Source organism: Pleurodeles waltl, chromosome 6 (genome assembly GCF_031143425.1).
Source record: "Pleurodeles waltl isolate 20211129_DDA chromosome 6, aPleWal1.hap1.20221129, whole genome shotgun sequence".
NCBI lineage: Eukaryota > Metazoa > Chordata > Amphibia > Caudata > Salamandridae > Pleurodeles > Pleurodeles waltl.
The window spans coordinates 127,423,122-127,441,141 of NC_090445.1; positions in this window are offsets into that span (position 1 = coordinate 127,423,122).

The following is an 18,020-nucleotide window of genomic DNA, read 5'->3' on the forward strand; positions in this document are numbered from 1 at the left end:
TTTTGCTAAGCCTAAACAACTCGTCTGTTGTACCGTGTCGTTTAAAAAGATAATTTGTACAGGAATAAGGCATGCTCTAAACAATGTTTCCTTTCCCTTAATTTGCCAATTTTTTGTTCCCCACACACTTTTCAGATCAATTGATTTGAACTAATATTCATAGCCTTCTATCGATAACCGGGAAACAAAGGATTCCGAATATATAAATTTCGTATTGGTCAATAACATATGTATATCCTTACTAGGATGGTGCTTTAAAATAATATGACTCAGCATTCTTTTGATGGTGCCCAGAAAAATATGCAAACTTTTCGGACTATGTTTTGGAACTCCCTTGCGGCGGAGTCGGGCAATGTTCCCATTGCGTGTAATTAAAAACAGTTTTGGGACTGCTCGCTCTGTGTATGAAATGGTGCCCATAATAATTATAACAAAACATATTACCATAATTTTCTTTAAATTGGTAAACATCTTTGTTTTCAAAGACAGTATAATATTGCAATTCAGTCATCATAGAATCAAATGTTTTCACATCCCAATCATCAGAAACAATGCCTGGTATTACTATATCATTCATTGATAATTTGAACACATACTGTATTTGAATAACTTCAGTGGGAGCATATATATCTAACATTACTTTGTCCCAAACAATCCCATCAGGAATCGGCACTGCGGAAATGTTCATAACGGATAAGTCTCTTCGGACTTTATGTGAAAAAAAATGTGGTTTCAAAACCTCCTCCACCAGTTCAACTATCGATCTTTCAGGTAAAAAATGACCATGTATTAACAAGAAAAAGGTAATGACAAAACCAATCCAAAGTAGAAAGGCTAGGACAGTTAATGAAAGCCATAGAAGGAAAAATAAAATATGTTTCTTTAAGCCAGTTTGTTAGCTTACGTGTACTTGACAAATCAGCTGTCGAAGAGGCGAATGAGTTTGAGAAATCATCGTTGAAGTCGGCAAAATAACCAGAGGCAGTTTGTGCAAGTGGCGGAGCCGTTGTCAGTGATGGAGTCGGTGTCTACTGCGGTGGCACACTATAGATAGCACCCTCCGTTTGTGTTGGAGTCGAGTTGACGTGGTCAAATGTTTCTAAATTAGTTGACGTTAGTGAAACTAATGCAAGATCATCTTCCACCCTCCCCATGCTCAGAGAGGTGTCGGTGTTGGTGTAAACAACTTGTAGAAGAACTTCTTTGCCAGTAGTGAGGGGGATTCAGGAACTACTGGATGTTCCTCTTGGTCACATGTGCAGGATCGGCCACATGGTGTAGTTTGACATTGTCAATGGAGACAAAACTATTTTCTTTGGCAGCGGCCAACGGTGGTAGAATAACAGTTCTGGTACTGTGTATCCCTAGTACAGGGATTGGTGCTCGATAAGAAGGGCCAAATTCCTTTTTCACTGTGACTTTCTCACGTACAAGATCCCCAACTCTGGGAATCCAGCCGGTAGATGTTACAGGCACATCCTTAATTCCTGTGGAGGCGGCACTTTTGGAAGAATTATCATCACAGAACTGTTGCAATTCCTGTAAGACAGTGACACGTTCATTTATGTCAAAAGGTGTTTCTGCTGCCTCCACGCCAGGACCATCAAGATACAGAACATACATTTGAGTTTCGAACAGGTACTCATATGAAGTACGACCCCACCGGGGACCTTCTAGGCAGATTTAGTGCTCTCTGGACTCCATACAGGTGGTTAAGCCAACTACGACCCGTACCTAAGACTCTGGCTGTTAAGGATTGCTTTAAATCACGGTTTAATCACTCCACAACACTATTTCCCTCGGCATGAAATGGAGACGAGCACTGGAGTTGAACCCCCAGCGAAGCCATGGAGTCCCTGAATGCCCTTGAGGCGAAAGCAGGGCCCTGGTCCGAATGGAAAGCCGCAACTGCATATGTACCGATAAAGACTCGCAAATCTTTAATAACAGTCCGAGCATCAGCCGAGCGTTGTGGCCACACCTATACAAATCTGGAGCATGAATCAACAGCGACTAAAATATATTTGTATGCACTATCAGGTGTTAAGGGACCACAGTGGTCCAAGTACACACATTGTAATGGTTTGTTTGAAATTAAGAGGGGTGTCTGCGGCGGGCGCCTGGCAGTGGAAACTTTGATTTGTTGACAGATGTTACAGCAAAGGGCTTACTGCTTAGTCTCTTTGTAGAGACCTGGCCACCAACAACGGGCCTGTAAGATCAAAATTGTAGCCGCCACACCAGCATGGGCAGATGCCACCCCTTCATGCGCTGCTTTAATCAATTGTGATCTTATGTCTTTGTTGGGGATGTCTTGTACACCTACGCCTGGTATCTTAACCTCAGCGTTCAGCATACCTCCCATGCGATAGTGATATTTGTTAGGAAATCCTTTAGGATAGGGCGTACCATCAGCCGTAGCTGTCACGGCAGCCTAAATGTCTGCTTCCGGTTTTTAACTCAAACGATTCACTGCAGCTACAGCGGCCACAGCCACTGCTGACTTTGCTGCTTCATCAGCCAGTGTATTTCCAGCAACATGTATTCCAACGCTCTGGTGTCCAAGTGTGTGCACAACATTGACATTTGGTATCGTCTCTTTCAGGTCAGCTACTTTCCTCCACAGTAGTCTGTGTTTAATGGTGTTGCCTTTGGAATCTCTGAACCCATTCTGGCGCCAATAATGGAAGTATTCATTAAAGGACTGGACACAATAATATGAATCACAAACAATCAGCGTAGGCTGTTCAGGATCCGGGTGTTCCAGTGCCATCAGCAGAGGTCCTGGCTCTGCCAGTTGTGCTGTACAATCCCCTAGCATTTGTGTAAAGGTATGTAGAGGACAAAATGTATCGCCCTCCATATAGCCGCTTAAGACTGTGCAAGCAGCAGAATATTGATGTTTAGTTCCAATTGCAGGTTGTGCAGAGCCATCGGTGTACATGACTTTATGATCAATAGGCAAAGTATTTGCTGGAACTGGATATTCTATTTCATATTGTAAAAATTCCTGAGTTTGTAACTTTGGGTCAAAAATGTAGTCTACATCAGTGGCTGTCAGAGACGTAGCCCAATGTATCCAACGTGGATGTAATGCTTTTGCGTTTGTAACGCTAGCTTTTGTAACAGCCTCTAGGGCTAGGATTGGAGAAACAACAATAATGCGTTTTCCTTGGGCAAGAGGTCTTTCTTCAATGACAGCCATCTGTACAGCAGCGAGATTTTTCTCAGTGGGAGCAAAGCGTTGTTCTGCCCCTGAGTACAAGTGCGATTTGTATGTAATCAGGACTGTCTAAACTTCATTAAACGTCACATAGGTGAAACCGATGGCCCCAGCTATTACTCTGATGACCAAATGTGTTTCATTGTCCCTTGTATGTAGGTGTTGTTCTGCAAGCATGTCTGTCTGCAACTCTCGAAGTATACGTGTATGTTCAGTTGTCCAAAATTTACTTGAAAAATCGGGATGTATTAAATCATATAAAGGTTTTATGCATGTAGCATAATCTGGAATGTAGGTTCTGCCAAAATTTAGGAAACCCAATAGTGATTGGAGTTTTTTAATCATATTAAGGGGTTGTAACTGTGCACATTTCTCTAAGAATTGTGGCACTAGGCTCTTCCCTTCACTTGACAGCTCATATACTAGGAACAGGACGCTGAGGAAGGCTATTTTTGTTTTTTTTTAAGTTACATGTGTAGCCAAATTTGGCAAACCCTACAACAATGCGGACTACTCGTCTTAAATGTTGTAGTAATTAATCATGCCTCAGGGTCAATTTCGTGCAAAATAGCAGGGACACGAGCTGCGCACAGTCCTGGGCTGTTCTCATACCCCTAAAGTAAACAACAGAATTGTTTCTGGAAGCCTAGTGCGCTGAAACTTGTTAAGTCTCTACTCTCAAGCGCTATATTCTGGCAAAAAAAAACATTGGAAATGTCTAGTGTTGTTTTGTATTTTTTACGCACTATGTTGCTCATTAGTGCTCTGCTATGCGAGTTTTGGATAGCCTAGGTACATATATGACTGTTTAAATGTCTGTAGTCTAAGACTATACTGTATGAATGGTCTGGTTTAGCTACGGGAAATAATGTGTTATTCATTGGCGAGATACAGGGTTCAATCACACCCTGGTACTCTAATTGCGTGAGTATTTCTCTCACTGTTGCTTTTGCTTCATGTTTAATAGGATACTGCGGTTGTCGCTGAGGTTCACTTTTAATTGGAATTGCATGGTAGGGGGATTCTTTATCCCATCCCACGTGATTTCTGTATAATGCAGCTGCTATTGCCAAAGCCCATTCAATGGAATAGGTTTCAGCGAGTTCCTCTGGAACAAGGGGCGAGAAAGAAGGCTTAATGACTTCTTCTCCATACGGGCAGGTACGGACAAAGTCAGGTGGTCAATCTTGTTCGGCCAACAAGACATCATATACTTTTACTATGCCATCCCAAAAGATTGCATCTATTATCCGTTCAATGTTTCCTTCTAAATGTAACGTTACTTTGTACACCCTATCAGGCGTGGAGACACGCATGTCCGCAGTCTCTACTTGTATAAAGTCATCAGTTGCTTTCACCTCCAGATGCTCTAGAAGATTCCGGCGAACTATTGTGACCTCTGCCGCGCTGTCTAGCAAGGCTAGAGCCCAATTCTTGTTCTTCAAGAGGACCCTCTTCCTGTGTGGCATGTCGGACTGCGACTGCTGCCACCTTTTTCTTTTAAAATTGTTGTTTTTGTTGGGCAGGTTTCTCTTCCTTTTTAACAGAAACCTCCAAAGAGCGTTGTGATTCCTGTCTCGGTTTCACGTATTCTGTTCTTCGCTCTGATCGCCCACCTCTCTCATTTCTTTTTTCCGATGAGTCCTGAAAGGAACGAGATTGGCGTGTATCAGTATATTGATATCTATCAGGCGCTTTTATATTACCTCTGTTTCTGAGATTATATCTATTCTGTGGGGTCTCCATACATGGAGATTCTCCCCTCTCTTTCTTAGGAGTTTGTTGCTTTTTATCCCAGCGTTTCTTATTACCCTCAGGTGCTTGCTTGGGGGTATCTTTGTTCGACTTACCCTGAAATTGTGGTTTTTGGGGTCTGGCCCCTAAGCTATCTCGGCCAATACTTGAATAGGTCTCTGCTATTATTTTAGGCAGCTCTCGTTCCTGATCCTGTTGTGGAACGTCACGAAGCCGCATGTGCACTGCAAGTGCAACCGCTTCCCCTTTAAGGTTACTTAAAATGATTGCGGATACTGTGGCAAAATTCCCCATCAATTGCATCCCCAAATTTAGGGCCAGGGCATCCCCGTATTCATCTTGAATTTGTTTCAACACTTCCGGTAAGTTGGCAAGTGTCGGTGTACCGTGTGCGGTTGTATAGAGCGCGGCAAATACCGTGAACCAAGTATTACAGTTTTCTACTGTAGAGACCATCCCAAAAGGCAAGCACATTGTTAATATTCTATGTTTATCCTGAGGTCCCGTATGGGGAAATACTGCTTCCAGCGTATTAATTTTCTGTGCTAGCCAAAACTGAGTTTCCTCTCGTTTGGCTGGTACTTTACCCATAATGGAATGTACTGTTGCAGGATTTATACCTGGCATCGCTGCATGTGGATGTGCTGGAGCAGCACGTGCTGGGTTTGTATTTAGTGTTTGCATCACGAATTGTACTAATCATCTATATATCGCTATTAATTTAATGTATAAGCGACGAACCTCAGCTACTGCTAAATTTGCAACCGCAGGATGTGGTGTATAGATGGCCAGTAAAGGCCAGGTAGGACCGTCATTAGTTAGTGGACCTAGCCTTACTGGTAATATTGTGTGGGGTAGGGCGCCATCAAGCCAATTATTATGTTCTTGATAAGATAGAAGTATCTCTAAATATGCGTATGCTCTATATTGTCCAGGCGAATTTGCAGGTGTATATTGGTGAAATGTATTTGTATTCCCATCAACTGCTGGAAATGTGACCCAAGAGTAAAAAAGTTCTGTTCTATAATCTGCATGGGCATCCACCACAAATGTGACTGGCCCCCCCTGTGTTGTTATGCCATTCGCTAATAGATGTGCTGTTAGAGGTTGTCTCGTGTTAACCGCTATTTGTACCTGTTGGGGATTCGCCATCATAGTAACACTATGAGTTCAGAGAAGGCACACCAAAATGGGATTTTCCTTTTAAAGTTCAAGCTTGAACAACCTCCAGCTGTAGTAGGATCACCTACACAGCTGTGGTGGAAATCCTCAGCACCACGGACATCTCTGCATACGGCATTGAGGTGTCATTATATATAATGAGACAGAGATGCTCCGGAGGACCCGAAAATTAGAGCCTGACCAAACGTTGGCGGCGCCGTGAGACGTAGGCTCTCATTATTCTAATAAGACTACTGGATTTTGAGCAGCAAGATCGTCCACAGTGTGGGAGACTGAGTCTGACCCACTGTGGGTGACATCTGTCGCTCTAAATCCGGCTAACTAGCAGTGCCTCATGTCCACCAGAGGATAGGGATGATTGGGCAGCCAAGCGCATGACATATAGGCTTCTCAGGGAAGTCGTGGTCACTCAGGTTGCATCCGGTTCTCTCATTCACAATTCAGTCACATATATAAATGACAAAAAGAAGCAGTATATGTTTCAATCATTGGTTTAATAAAACGACTGCATCTTAGATAACAAAGCGTGAGCTGCAATAACCAGGACGACACAACATGACAGTATTAAAATGGTGATGAGAAGAGTGAAGCATAAGAATAACGCTATCATATTGTCACTAGGATCGATAGACTATTTCCTATCTAAGTCATAATCTGAGCACAGCATGTTAAGCTCTAATTCTGACTTTCAGGTTCCCCCGGGAAGACATCAACCCTCATACCTGAGCAAAGGCCTGTGGTCTGCGTTAGCATCTGTAGCGAAGCATTCAGCAATCAGCATACAGTTGTGGTTCCCTGGCTGGAATCTCTCTCTTAACGTGTAATGAGACTAGTAAGTGTTTTTATAATAACACAGCTGATGTTCAGAGAAAATGTCCCTACGTAAGGATGTGTATTTTCTATGAATTTTGGAGACAAAACTTCTACCAGTTTCACCGGCAATGTACCAAACTGTAGCCTTGAGTGAAGCACAGATTGATCAAGAATGTCTTGTTTAAGAACACAGTGCTGGGCTAAGCAAAAACAGTTAGATAAATGAAAATAAAACAAGACCATAGAAATGGTTATTGTAAAAATAACAATGCGAAGCCGAATAAAATATATCTAGGTTAAAGTGCGCAGCGGCCTAGTGTGTTAAACTAACGTGCATGGAGCTATAACTAAAATGGCTACACAACACTACCTCAATGTCTGGGACGTATCTCACACCTATCGTGGAATGTGCGAGGCCTCAACAATCCATGGAAAGTACGGCAGGTGTTTGCTTACTTGGATCGTCACAATATCCATGTTGCGCTTCTGCAAAAAACACATCTGACTCTGAAGGCAGAACACACCATAGGCTGCGCACAAGCTAGCTTCCTCCTACTCCTCCTGTTCGAGGAGCGTCATGATCTTGGTGGACAAGGGAGTACCTTTCTCCCTTACCAATACCATAACAGATGATGAGGGAGGATATGTGATAGTCCAGAGAATCCTTTGTGGCACCTTGTCACTGTCGTAACACATATGGTCCCAACGTGGACGACTGATTTTTACACGGCAGTTTGAAAACATCTTGTCAGCTCACAACAACCTCTATCATATGGGGTGGGAGCCTGAACACATACTTAGACCCAACCCTTGACCGATCATCAGCAACTGATTGACATAGCAAGCAATCTACCAAAATCCTCCAGGCTGGGATGGAAGAGCATGGGTTCATTGTTATCTGGAGGCTCTGGAATCCCACTAAGCAAGAAGGCATATTCTCTTCCTCTGTTCATGGTTCGTGGTCCAGGCTGGACTACTGGTTGGACACACTTGATGTATGTGCTTAGGTGTCAGATGTGTTGCATTTACCCAAAACTTTGTCGGATCACACTCCTTTGCACCTCTTACATTAGATATCCCTACTCACACCCCCATACAGTTTATGTAACACTTCCAGCATACGGCCCTCTTGGTCCCTGTGTTCAGGGAGGAGCTGCACACAGCCATCAGTGAGTATTTTACACACAATGTGGGTTCTGTGGAGGGGCAGATGTATTCTGGGAGGCCTTTAAAGTCACTATCAGGGTAGTATGTATCAGTACACAAGATGGTTTTCTGAAATCAATCTTTGCGCAACTGCTGGCGATAGAGCAAACGCTGCAGTCCCTTGAATGGGACTATGAGTCTCACCCACACCTCTGTATACTGGCTGCCATTCGAGAGCGAGTTACAATTTTAGTAATGCTGTGGCATAGGAGGTGCAGCATTTATCCAGATGTCTTGTAGGAAGGTCATATGGGGAGAGGGGTCGTGTAGTCCGCACTCCAACCTTCAAGTTCAAGGCCTTCTGGTCTCACGCTCACATTGTTAAAAATACTAAACCAGAGAGCACAAACCATTATGACACGTCAGCTATCCTGGCAAGTTTTACACAGTTCCACAGAAGTCTGTATAGTGCACAGCACTGTGCCTCAGCAGGGGAAATAGCTATTTGGAGGGGGTAGCTCTGTTGTGGCTCTCTCCCAACCAGCGAACATATCTTACTTACCTGTAGCAAAAGATGATATTAAAGATGCCATACGCATGCGACTAAATTATAAGACCCCGGGCCTTGACTTTCTAACCAGTGATTTCTATAAAGAATTTCCAAATAACCTAGTGCCTCATCTCCATGCATCATTTGAGAAATCATATAACAAGAAGACTTTACCATCCTCCTTTAGGGAGTCACTTATTATTGCACTGCTTAAACCTGTTAAAGCACTGGACTACTGCGAGTCCTACCAACTGCTCTCCTTAATTAGTACAGATCCACGTCATCGACAACTCCATCAACTGCGTCATGAAGGATCCTGTCAATGGTGGGAAAAGACACTTTGTATATATCTTGGAAGGGCATGACCTCTTCTCTGTCTCAGTATATTTCAGAAATCTCACCTCTGCCTCCAGCACTTTTACTGGAGTTTCAGGAATCTGGGGATGAAGGTCTTTTTTGGTCCTGTGTATAGCCCCTCCCAGTTACTTGTTAAGTATCAGGAGACAGAGGATGAGGATGCGGACCATGACCATTCAACATATCTTGAGGGCGAATATTCCTTCTCTGACAGAGTTAATCAATATTCCCAGGAATACAACACATTCGAAGAACACTATCCCTACGAAGAGCAAGAGGAAGAACTGCATCAGGTGCAAGGGCTGGCTATCGCAGTTCCTGTCACGCTAGTCAGAGACTTGCGCATGATGATAAAGAACTATTACAAGAGGTTCCGAGGTTCCCAGTTGGTAATGCTGCTCAACAGCCTACACCTAGGCAGGAAGCCCCTGAGACCACTGCTGCCCCACAAAGCACACCCAAGCCACAAAAAGAAAGACCTATATTGCCACCGATTACTATTCCGGACACTTTTCATGACAGTGATGGTGAGCAGCAGTCAGAAGAGGGAGAGATCCAGTCGGATCCTAGTGACCATCCTGAGTGGGATAATTATGTAACACCAATGCCTGAATCTCCTACTCCTCTTACAGTGGACTCACCGCCAGCGGACATTGCTAGTTTCCATACCCTGATTGAAAGAGAATCCAAGTACATCAACCTTCCTCTGCCAGCAAAACAGATGGAGTGCTTCCTGTATGATTTTAAGGCAGAAACACATTTCCTAACTCGTGCAACCCCAATTGTCAACTTTATCTGGCAAGAAGGTTTAAAACTTATAAATACCCCAGCGTCAGTAGCAGACATTATGGTGACGCTAGTAAAAAATAAAAGGCTCTGGAGAATTCACCTACAAGCCTCATTGGTCAACCTAGACCAGACTCGGTCATTATGCAGGTTGCTCAGAGAAGAGTGAAGAACCCTTCTTCGACATGCATGGCTCCCGTGGATAAAGAAGGCCACAAGCTTGATAATATCAGAAAGAGTTTTTTTTGCCATGGGGGCTACTTCAATAAGAGCCTCCAATGCTCTGGCCACGCTTGGGAAATATGACTGTCAGATGTGGTCTGACATTTTATCTCTATTGGAGTATCTCCCAGAGGACAAAAAGAAGGAGGCCCGGGAAATCCAAATGAAGGAGAAACTGCCTTGTCTGAAATCACTGATGTGGCTATGGATGTTTGTTTTACAGCCTTCAGGCAAATGACTGGAGTCATTACTGCAGTACTGCAGCACCAAGAATGGCTTAAAGCAATTGCATTTCGCCTGGAAGTGCAAGCCAAAATACTTGACATGCGAAAGATGTTGATGAGGCTTTACAATCTATAAAAGCTGATACCGAGACTGCTTGATCACTGGTCACCTTGCAGCAGAGACTTTTCTAGCCCTTTTGGATCAGGGGTAGAGACTAGTTTAATTCCTGACCACAGTTCCAGCAGGGGTTTCAGCCCTACTCACAGCAGGGCTTTCTAACACAATATTCAGCCTAGTCTTATGGGCCAACAACAACGTCTTCGTATTCCAGTCAGCCGGTGCGTTGCCGTCCTTCGGCAGGAGAAAAGACACAGAATACTTCTTGTTACCTCAGTCTGACTGCAATTTGGCAACCCTTTTTTCAAATTCTTCGATTACTGGAGCATCATCTCTTCCGACAGATAGGTGTTATACGTAATCCAACATGGTCACACCCTGGAACTTGTTCAAAAGCCTACCAATTTACCTCAATGCAAGGCATATCATTGTCATCTTCACATTCTGAAGAAAGTAATTTGATTGCTTATCTCCAAGAAGGCAATAGAGGAGCTGCCATTCAGTAAGCAAAATCAGGGATTCTGCTCCAAATTCTTCCTCATCAGGAAGAAGTCAAGAAAGTGGAGGCAGGTAATGGATCTGAGGCTCTTAAACACGTTCATCAAAAAACAGCCCTTAACGATGCTATCTCTTCAGGAGGGTTTGCAACTGGTGGACTCCAGCGACCACATGTCCTCCCTATATCTACTGGACGCATATTTCCATATTCCAATACATCCGAAACACCGAAGGTTTCTCAGGTTCGAGATGGCAGGTTGCCATTACCAGTTCAAGGTGCTCCCTTTTGGGTTAAGGTTGCTCCCAGAGTATTTACCAAATGCAAGGCATCGGTGGCAGCCTTTCAGGTCACCAGGTGTTCCTGGACAGCTGTTTGATAAAAGGTCCCACTTTTCATTCAGCAAAGATGTCAACAGAGGCTTTTCTGGGGCTGTACCAAATCTTAGACTTGAAACTCAACAAGGAATAATCCTCACTCATTCCATCCCGGTTGACTGTGTTCCTAGGAGTGGTCCTGGGCATGAGACTGTCAAAAGCTTTTCCCATGGAAGAATAATTTCTCGCTTACAAGCGCTCACGTAGTCCCTCTTTTCAAAAGAGTTCACTTCTGTAAGAACATTCAAGTACATGTTGGGGATGATGTCATCCTGCATCCCACTGATTCCGAATTGCTGCCGTCGCATGTGGCCTCTTCAGGAACAGCTCAATGCACAGTGGACTCGATGCCGTTGATCTTTCAAGGATAGGATTATAGGATTTCATTCACTCCAAAAATGAGGTTAGCGATGTCCTGGTGGACGATCAGAAACAATGTCTCACAAGGTCTCTCTTTCCTTCTTGTGATATCTCAGTTAGTAATGACAATGGAGGCCTCCCTAGAAGAAAAGAAAATAGAGCATGTCCCAGGAGCACAGAACTAATGGGCGTATTCCTTCAGAAGAACAGACAAGCAATGCCACGAGTGGGAGCTCAACCAGAGTCAGTTACAGAAGGTTTTCCAGTCTTAGGGTTATCCAACCCTATATCTTTTCACCACTTCTTTAAACAAAAAGTTAAAATTTTTCACCAGCAGATACCATCAAACAGGATCTCAGGGGGATGCCTTACGATTCTCTTGGATAGGGATGTTCACATATGCTTTTACTCTGTTTCCACTCATTCCAAAGGTCATAGAAAACATAAAAAGAGAATCCTGCCGTCTCATTCTCCTAGACCCAGCATGGCCAAGACAGTATTGGTTCACCGAGCTTCTTCACCTATTAGTGTGCTTGCATATTCAGTTCCAACCAAAGGTGGATCTCCTATCAGTGAACCAGGGACAAGTGGTTCACCCACAGATTCAAACTCTCAACTTATCAGCCTGACTCTTCACCACTCTGAATTTGAAGCTCTTGGTCTCTCTGAGGAATGTGCTTCAATTCTCTATAAGACTTGTGCTCCTTCTACAAACAAATGCTACTCTGCAAAGTGGAAAAGATTTTGCTCATGGTGTGTTTCTCAGTCTTACCATTCTTTCTCGTACACACCTAAGTAGATTCTCTCCTATCTGCTGCATCTAGCCAAATCAGGTCCCGCGCATGCATCCATTAGGGTACATCTAGCTGCATTTCTAGATTTGGATGGCGCTCTGGACCTTTATGGTCCAATACACTGGTGAAGGAGTTTATGAGAGGTGTTTTCCGGGCTTACCCGCTGGTCAAGCCCCCTCCTGTTCTTTGGCAGCTGAAAACAGTAAGTTTATGAGATCTCCTGTAAAACCCATTCACAAATCTGATTTTAAATTCCTCTCTTGGAAAGTGGCCTTTCTGTTGGCTATCATGTCTGTCAAGCGGATAAGTGAAATTCTGGCTTTCACAATTAAAGAGCTTTATCTACAGTATCAAGAGGACAAAGTTATCCTGCACACTAATCCATCATTCATCCCAAAAGTACTGGCAGCTTTTCATCTCAATGAGTCCATCAATTCGCCTTCTTTCTTCTCCAGTCTGTCCTCACCTGCAGAAAGAGCATTACATTCTCTGGACATTCATTGATGAAGTTCTACTTGCAAAGAACCGATGGCCTGATTTAGATCCCAGCGGAGGTGTTACTCCTTCGCAACAGTGATGAATATCCCATCTAAAATCTAAATGCCATTTGTTTCTGTGGTATGTAGATTTCGGCACACATGATATCCACCACTGTTGCGATTAAGTAACCCCTTCTCTGGGATCTAAATCAGGCCCTAAAGCTTTCGGGAAGTCAAGTCAACTGCTCATTTCCTTCTCATCTCCAAGAAAGGGCCAAGCTATATCTCGGGCTAGCATTGCTCGCTGGGTCCCGGCGACTATAGCTTTCTGTCATTAAAAGGCTGGACACTCGCTTACTGCTAAAGTGAAGGTACATTCAACCTGGAAGGTTGCAGCATCGTCAGCCCTGTTTGCATGAACCTCAGCAGGGTGGCTACATAGGTTAATGCCCACACCTTCACGAAGCACTACTGCTTAGATTCCTTTAGTAAAGCTGATGTGGCTTTTGGACAGTCTACTCTGTGACGCCTTTTGTTGATAAGGTATGGAGCTTTACATTTCAGGCCCTCTCTGTTATTCTGACTAACATTTTCTCAACTGTTTCAACTATATTGTTATGACTTGCTTCTGGGCTGCGTCTTCAGTGCCTCTTTACAGTTTCAGTGTGCTTAGTTTTACTATTCTCATTTAAGTTCTGTCATATTGGGCAGGTTCTCCTTACGCACCGCTGTGGTTAAATTGATACTGCTAACTAGTCTGATTCAAGCATGTAAATCTATTAAAAAAAATACACTAGTGGAGAACAAACAAGTTACCTGCACACTGTGGCTCTACAGTATTGATTTTTTATAGATTCACATGCGGCCCTCCCTTCTCCCTGTTAAGTCTCACCATTTCAGACCTCTTGTGCTTGTATTACACGTGTGCCTGAAATCTGAGGTATGTTGGCTATGCAGGGGATGGGTGCTTTTGGGTCTGAGCTCTGATTGGTTGAAGTTTGGTTGTATTAAAGCAATGTGAACAGGGTAACAATGTGTATTGGTTTTACAATGGAGGTAAATTCTAAGGCTTTATCAAATCAAATCATTAACATTTATAAAGCGCGCTACTCACCCGTGCGGGTCTCAAGGCGCTAGGGGTAAAAGGGGGGGGTTATCGCTGTTCGAACAGCCAGGTCTTTAGGAGTCTCCGGAAAGCGGAGTGGTCCTGGGTGGTCCTGAGGCTGGTGGGGAGGGAGTTCCAGGTCTTGGCCGCCAGGAAGGAGAAAGATCTCCCACCCGCCGTGGAGCGGCGGATGCGAGGGACAGCAGTGAGTGCGAGGCCAGAGGAGCGGAGGAGGCGGGTGGGGACGTAGAAGCTGAGGCGTCTGTTGAGGTATTCCGGTCCCTTGTCGTAGAGGGCTTTGTGTGCGTGGGTGAGAAGTCGGAAGGTGATCCTTTTGCTGACAGGGAGCCAATGCAGGTGTCTCAGGTGTGCAGAGATGTGGCTGCTGCGGGGTATGTCGAGGATGAGGTGGGCGAGGCGTTTTGAATGCGTTGCAGGCGATTTTGGAGTTTGGCTGTGGTCCCGGCGTAGAGGGTGTTGCCGTAGTCCAAGCGGCTCGTGACGAGGGCGTGGGTCACGGTTTTTCTGGTGTCGGCGGGGATCCAGCGGAAGATCTTGCGGAGCATGCGGAGGGTGAGGAAGCAGGCGGAGGACACGGCGTTGACTTGCTTGGTCATGGTGAGAAGAGGGTCCAAGATGAAGCCGAGGTTGCGGGCGTGGTCTGTGGGGGTCGGTGCGGTGCCGAGGGCCGTGGGCCACCAGGAGTCGTCCCAGTCGTCCCACTTTAGCACTGCTTTTAGTGCTGTTACTATGGGACTCCCAACATAACAGCATTCATGCATGTGAATCTATAAAAAAATATAAATACTGGGGAACCACAGTGTGCAGGTAAGTAACTTGTTTTTTACTTTCCACATCTAGCAGTTGAGCTTGATAATGCTAGTCCATTCCAGCTGAAAGCCATCCTGCTACACAAACCCCTTCTGTTGCCTGTTCAAGGGATGCCAAGTCTCCATCCTCGAGGCCCCTAATTCCCTTTGCCCACCCGTGGTCATAGTCACTCGCTTACCCCCTTGGCCAGATATTCTGCCTCCATAAGTTATCCAGGAAGCAACCGGGGTGAAAAAGTAATCGATTCTAGAGTGCATGTTGTATGCATTCAAATAATATGAATAACCCCTTTCCTGCCTGTGAGGAGTGCCTGGGTAAATCCCTCCAAAGTCTCACAGGCCACCTTTCCCTCTGTCCACATGCTCATTCTATACAACCGAATATCTAGTGCGGGATTAAAAGTCCTCTGCAATAATTGTGAGTGCTGGGAAGGCCTCCATTAATATATTTCCTGTCTTATGGAGTGTTTCAGATTGAAGAGCTGGTGGAGCATATACACTGACCAACAGAGTTGCCTCGTCTTCGCGCTCCCCCAATAACACCATGTAGCACTTGCTAGCGTACGTCTATGTGCAGGACACATGGAATGGTAAGGTCCTCTTAAAAAGGATCATCAGTCCCCTTGATCCCAAAGTGTACTGTGCATAACAAGCCAATTTGTATTTACCCTTCCCCATGCAACTGTGCTGCCCCCCTGTGAGGTGTGTTTCTTGTAGGAATACTATGGCCCTCATTACAACCCTGGCGGTAAATCCCGCTTGCCGTCGTGCTGAAGGCCGCCAACATACCGTAGCGGCGGTGGAAATCCGCTACAGGTATTGCGACCCACATCTCGGAATCCGCCACAATACAGACACCCACACAAGCCTGCCACACCAAAGGTCAGTGATAAACTGGCAATTACAAAACCTACACCGCCACGGCAACAAGAATACGCCTACACTATCACGACCCACGAATCAACACGGCGGTCTTTCGACCGCGGCAATCCATTGGCGGTACACACCGCCGCGCTCAAAATACACACACATTTACAAAACACAACCACATTGGACAATTCCAAATACACACACCTGATACACATACACACACCACACCCACACACTCACACCACTATAAAACACACACCCACATTACCCACAAACCCTTACAACTACATTTTTTGAAAAAGCTGAGAGAGAGAGAATAGCACACACAACACCAGCATCCACAGGCACACAACACCATCACTCATACAACATCCATGCACCTCAAGCAACACACCCCAATACAACACATCACACAGCACAACAAACACCACCTCACACATCATCCACACCACATTATAGAACCTCAAAGACACCCCAGGTTTTCTGAAGAGGAGCTCAGAGTCATGGTGGAGGAAATCATCCGGAAGAGCCACAGCTATTCGGATCACAGGTGCAGCACACCTCCATTGCTAGGAAGATGGAGCTATGGCGGAGAATCGTCGACAGGGTCAACGTAGTGGGACAGCATCCAAGAACACGGGATGACATCAGGAAGGAGGTGGAACGACTTACGGGGGAAGGTGCGTTCAGTGGTATCCAGACACTAGATTGCTGTACAGAGGACTGGCGGTGGACCCCCACCTCCTCCCCCACAACTAACAACATGGGAGGAGTAAGTCTTGGCAATACTGCATCCTGAGGGCCTTGCAGGAGTAGGAGGAGGACTGGACTCTGGTAAGTCATATCTTATTTACCATATCCCCCCACCCCACCTGCATGCCATCACATACCCCCACCCTCACCCCCATCACTCCAACACCTCACATATGCCCCACTATCACAACCCAGCCCTCCCAATACCAAGGCCCTGCTTGCAACACCTATGCATGGACTCCCATCACCAAAGCAAGTCCAGTACAGATACCCATCCAGACCGCAAAGCAACAATCACACAAGGGCAAACACAATAATGCAAGCACAGGAGTAGAGGGTAACTCACCTAATGCACAAGATGGCACGTACATATACTAAAAATATGCATTTACACCCCAGGACCCATACCCAACATCACCGGACAGGAGGTGCCAGTCCCCCCACAGAAGAGGCCCACAGTGATGACAACAGCTCTGCACGCCTGGATCAAGATGACCAGCCCGGCACATCAGGGACCTCTGGACAGTTGGTTCCCCTGCCACTGTCACAAGCCACCACAGACCCTCCCCCCTCACGAAACACCACCACAGCACCCACCCAGCGGACCCATCCCTCTGTCCCCAGGACACGTCAGTCAGCAGTGTGTCCACCACTACAGGGACCCCAGGCAAACCCACCAACCAAAGACAATCAGGGACCTGGGGTCAGTTTTGTCCTGTGCCTCTGTTCAGAGGACAGAGGCACAGGACAACAGGGAAACTGGGAGGACTGCTGTGTGACAGGGGGAGGACAGGCCCAGGGATCCCACTCTCCACGAGGCTCTCTCCAACATCATGGGAGCATACCATCATTCCCAGGAGACCATGGGCACGGTACTGGCCAAGTTTCAGGAGACCCAGCAGCTGCAGGTGGAACACTATCTTGGGATCAGGGAGGACTTGAAGTCCATTAACACCACCCTGGTCACCATTGCAGGGATGCTGGCAGACATGGCCAACACCATGAGTGACACAGTGGCACACAAACGGGCCCCTGAAACTAGCCTGGACGATGAACAGCCCTCCACCTCCGCCGGCGCTAGTGGACAGGAGGCACCGCCACAGGACCAACAGGCCACAAGCACCCCACCCCCTGCTAGGACTCCCATACCCATACCCAGACTACCCCGCAAACGGTCCCTGAGATCCAGGAACAAGACAGAGAACATTGCCAAGACCCCCGCGAGGAAATAAGACCCTCCTGATTGTCACCCTTCTGTCCCACTTCGTCACCCTGTCCACCTTAAACTGCCATTGCTCCCCTTCCTATGGACAATGCACCTGTGAGACCAAGAGACTGAACTCTACCATGGACATTCCTCCACCATCACCCAAGCCCATTGCACACCCCCCTCCACTTATTAGCACGGAAAATAAACACCCTTGAATCACAAATCAAGCTGGAGTCAGTCTGTACTTTCACAAATGTGTAATAGCAACCTCTCAGAAATATAGCAATGTCAATGTACATGTTCACATACCAATGTTACACAGTTGTTGGGCAGCAGTAAACATAGCAGAGGGCACATAGTGGGACCCAGA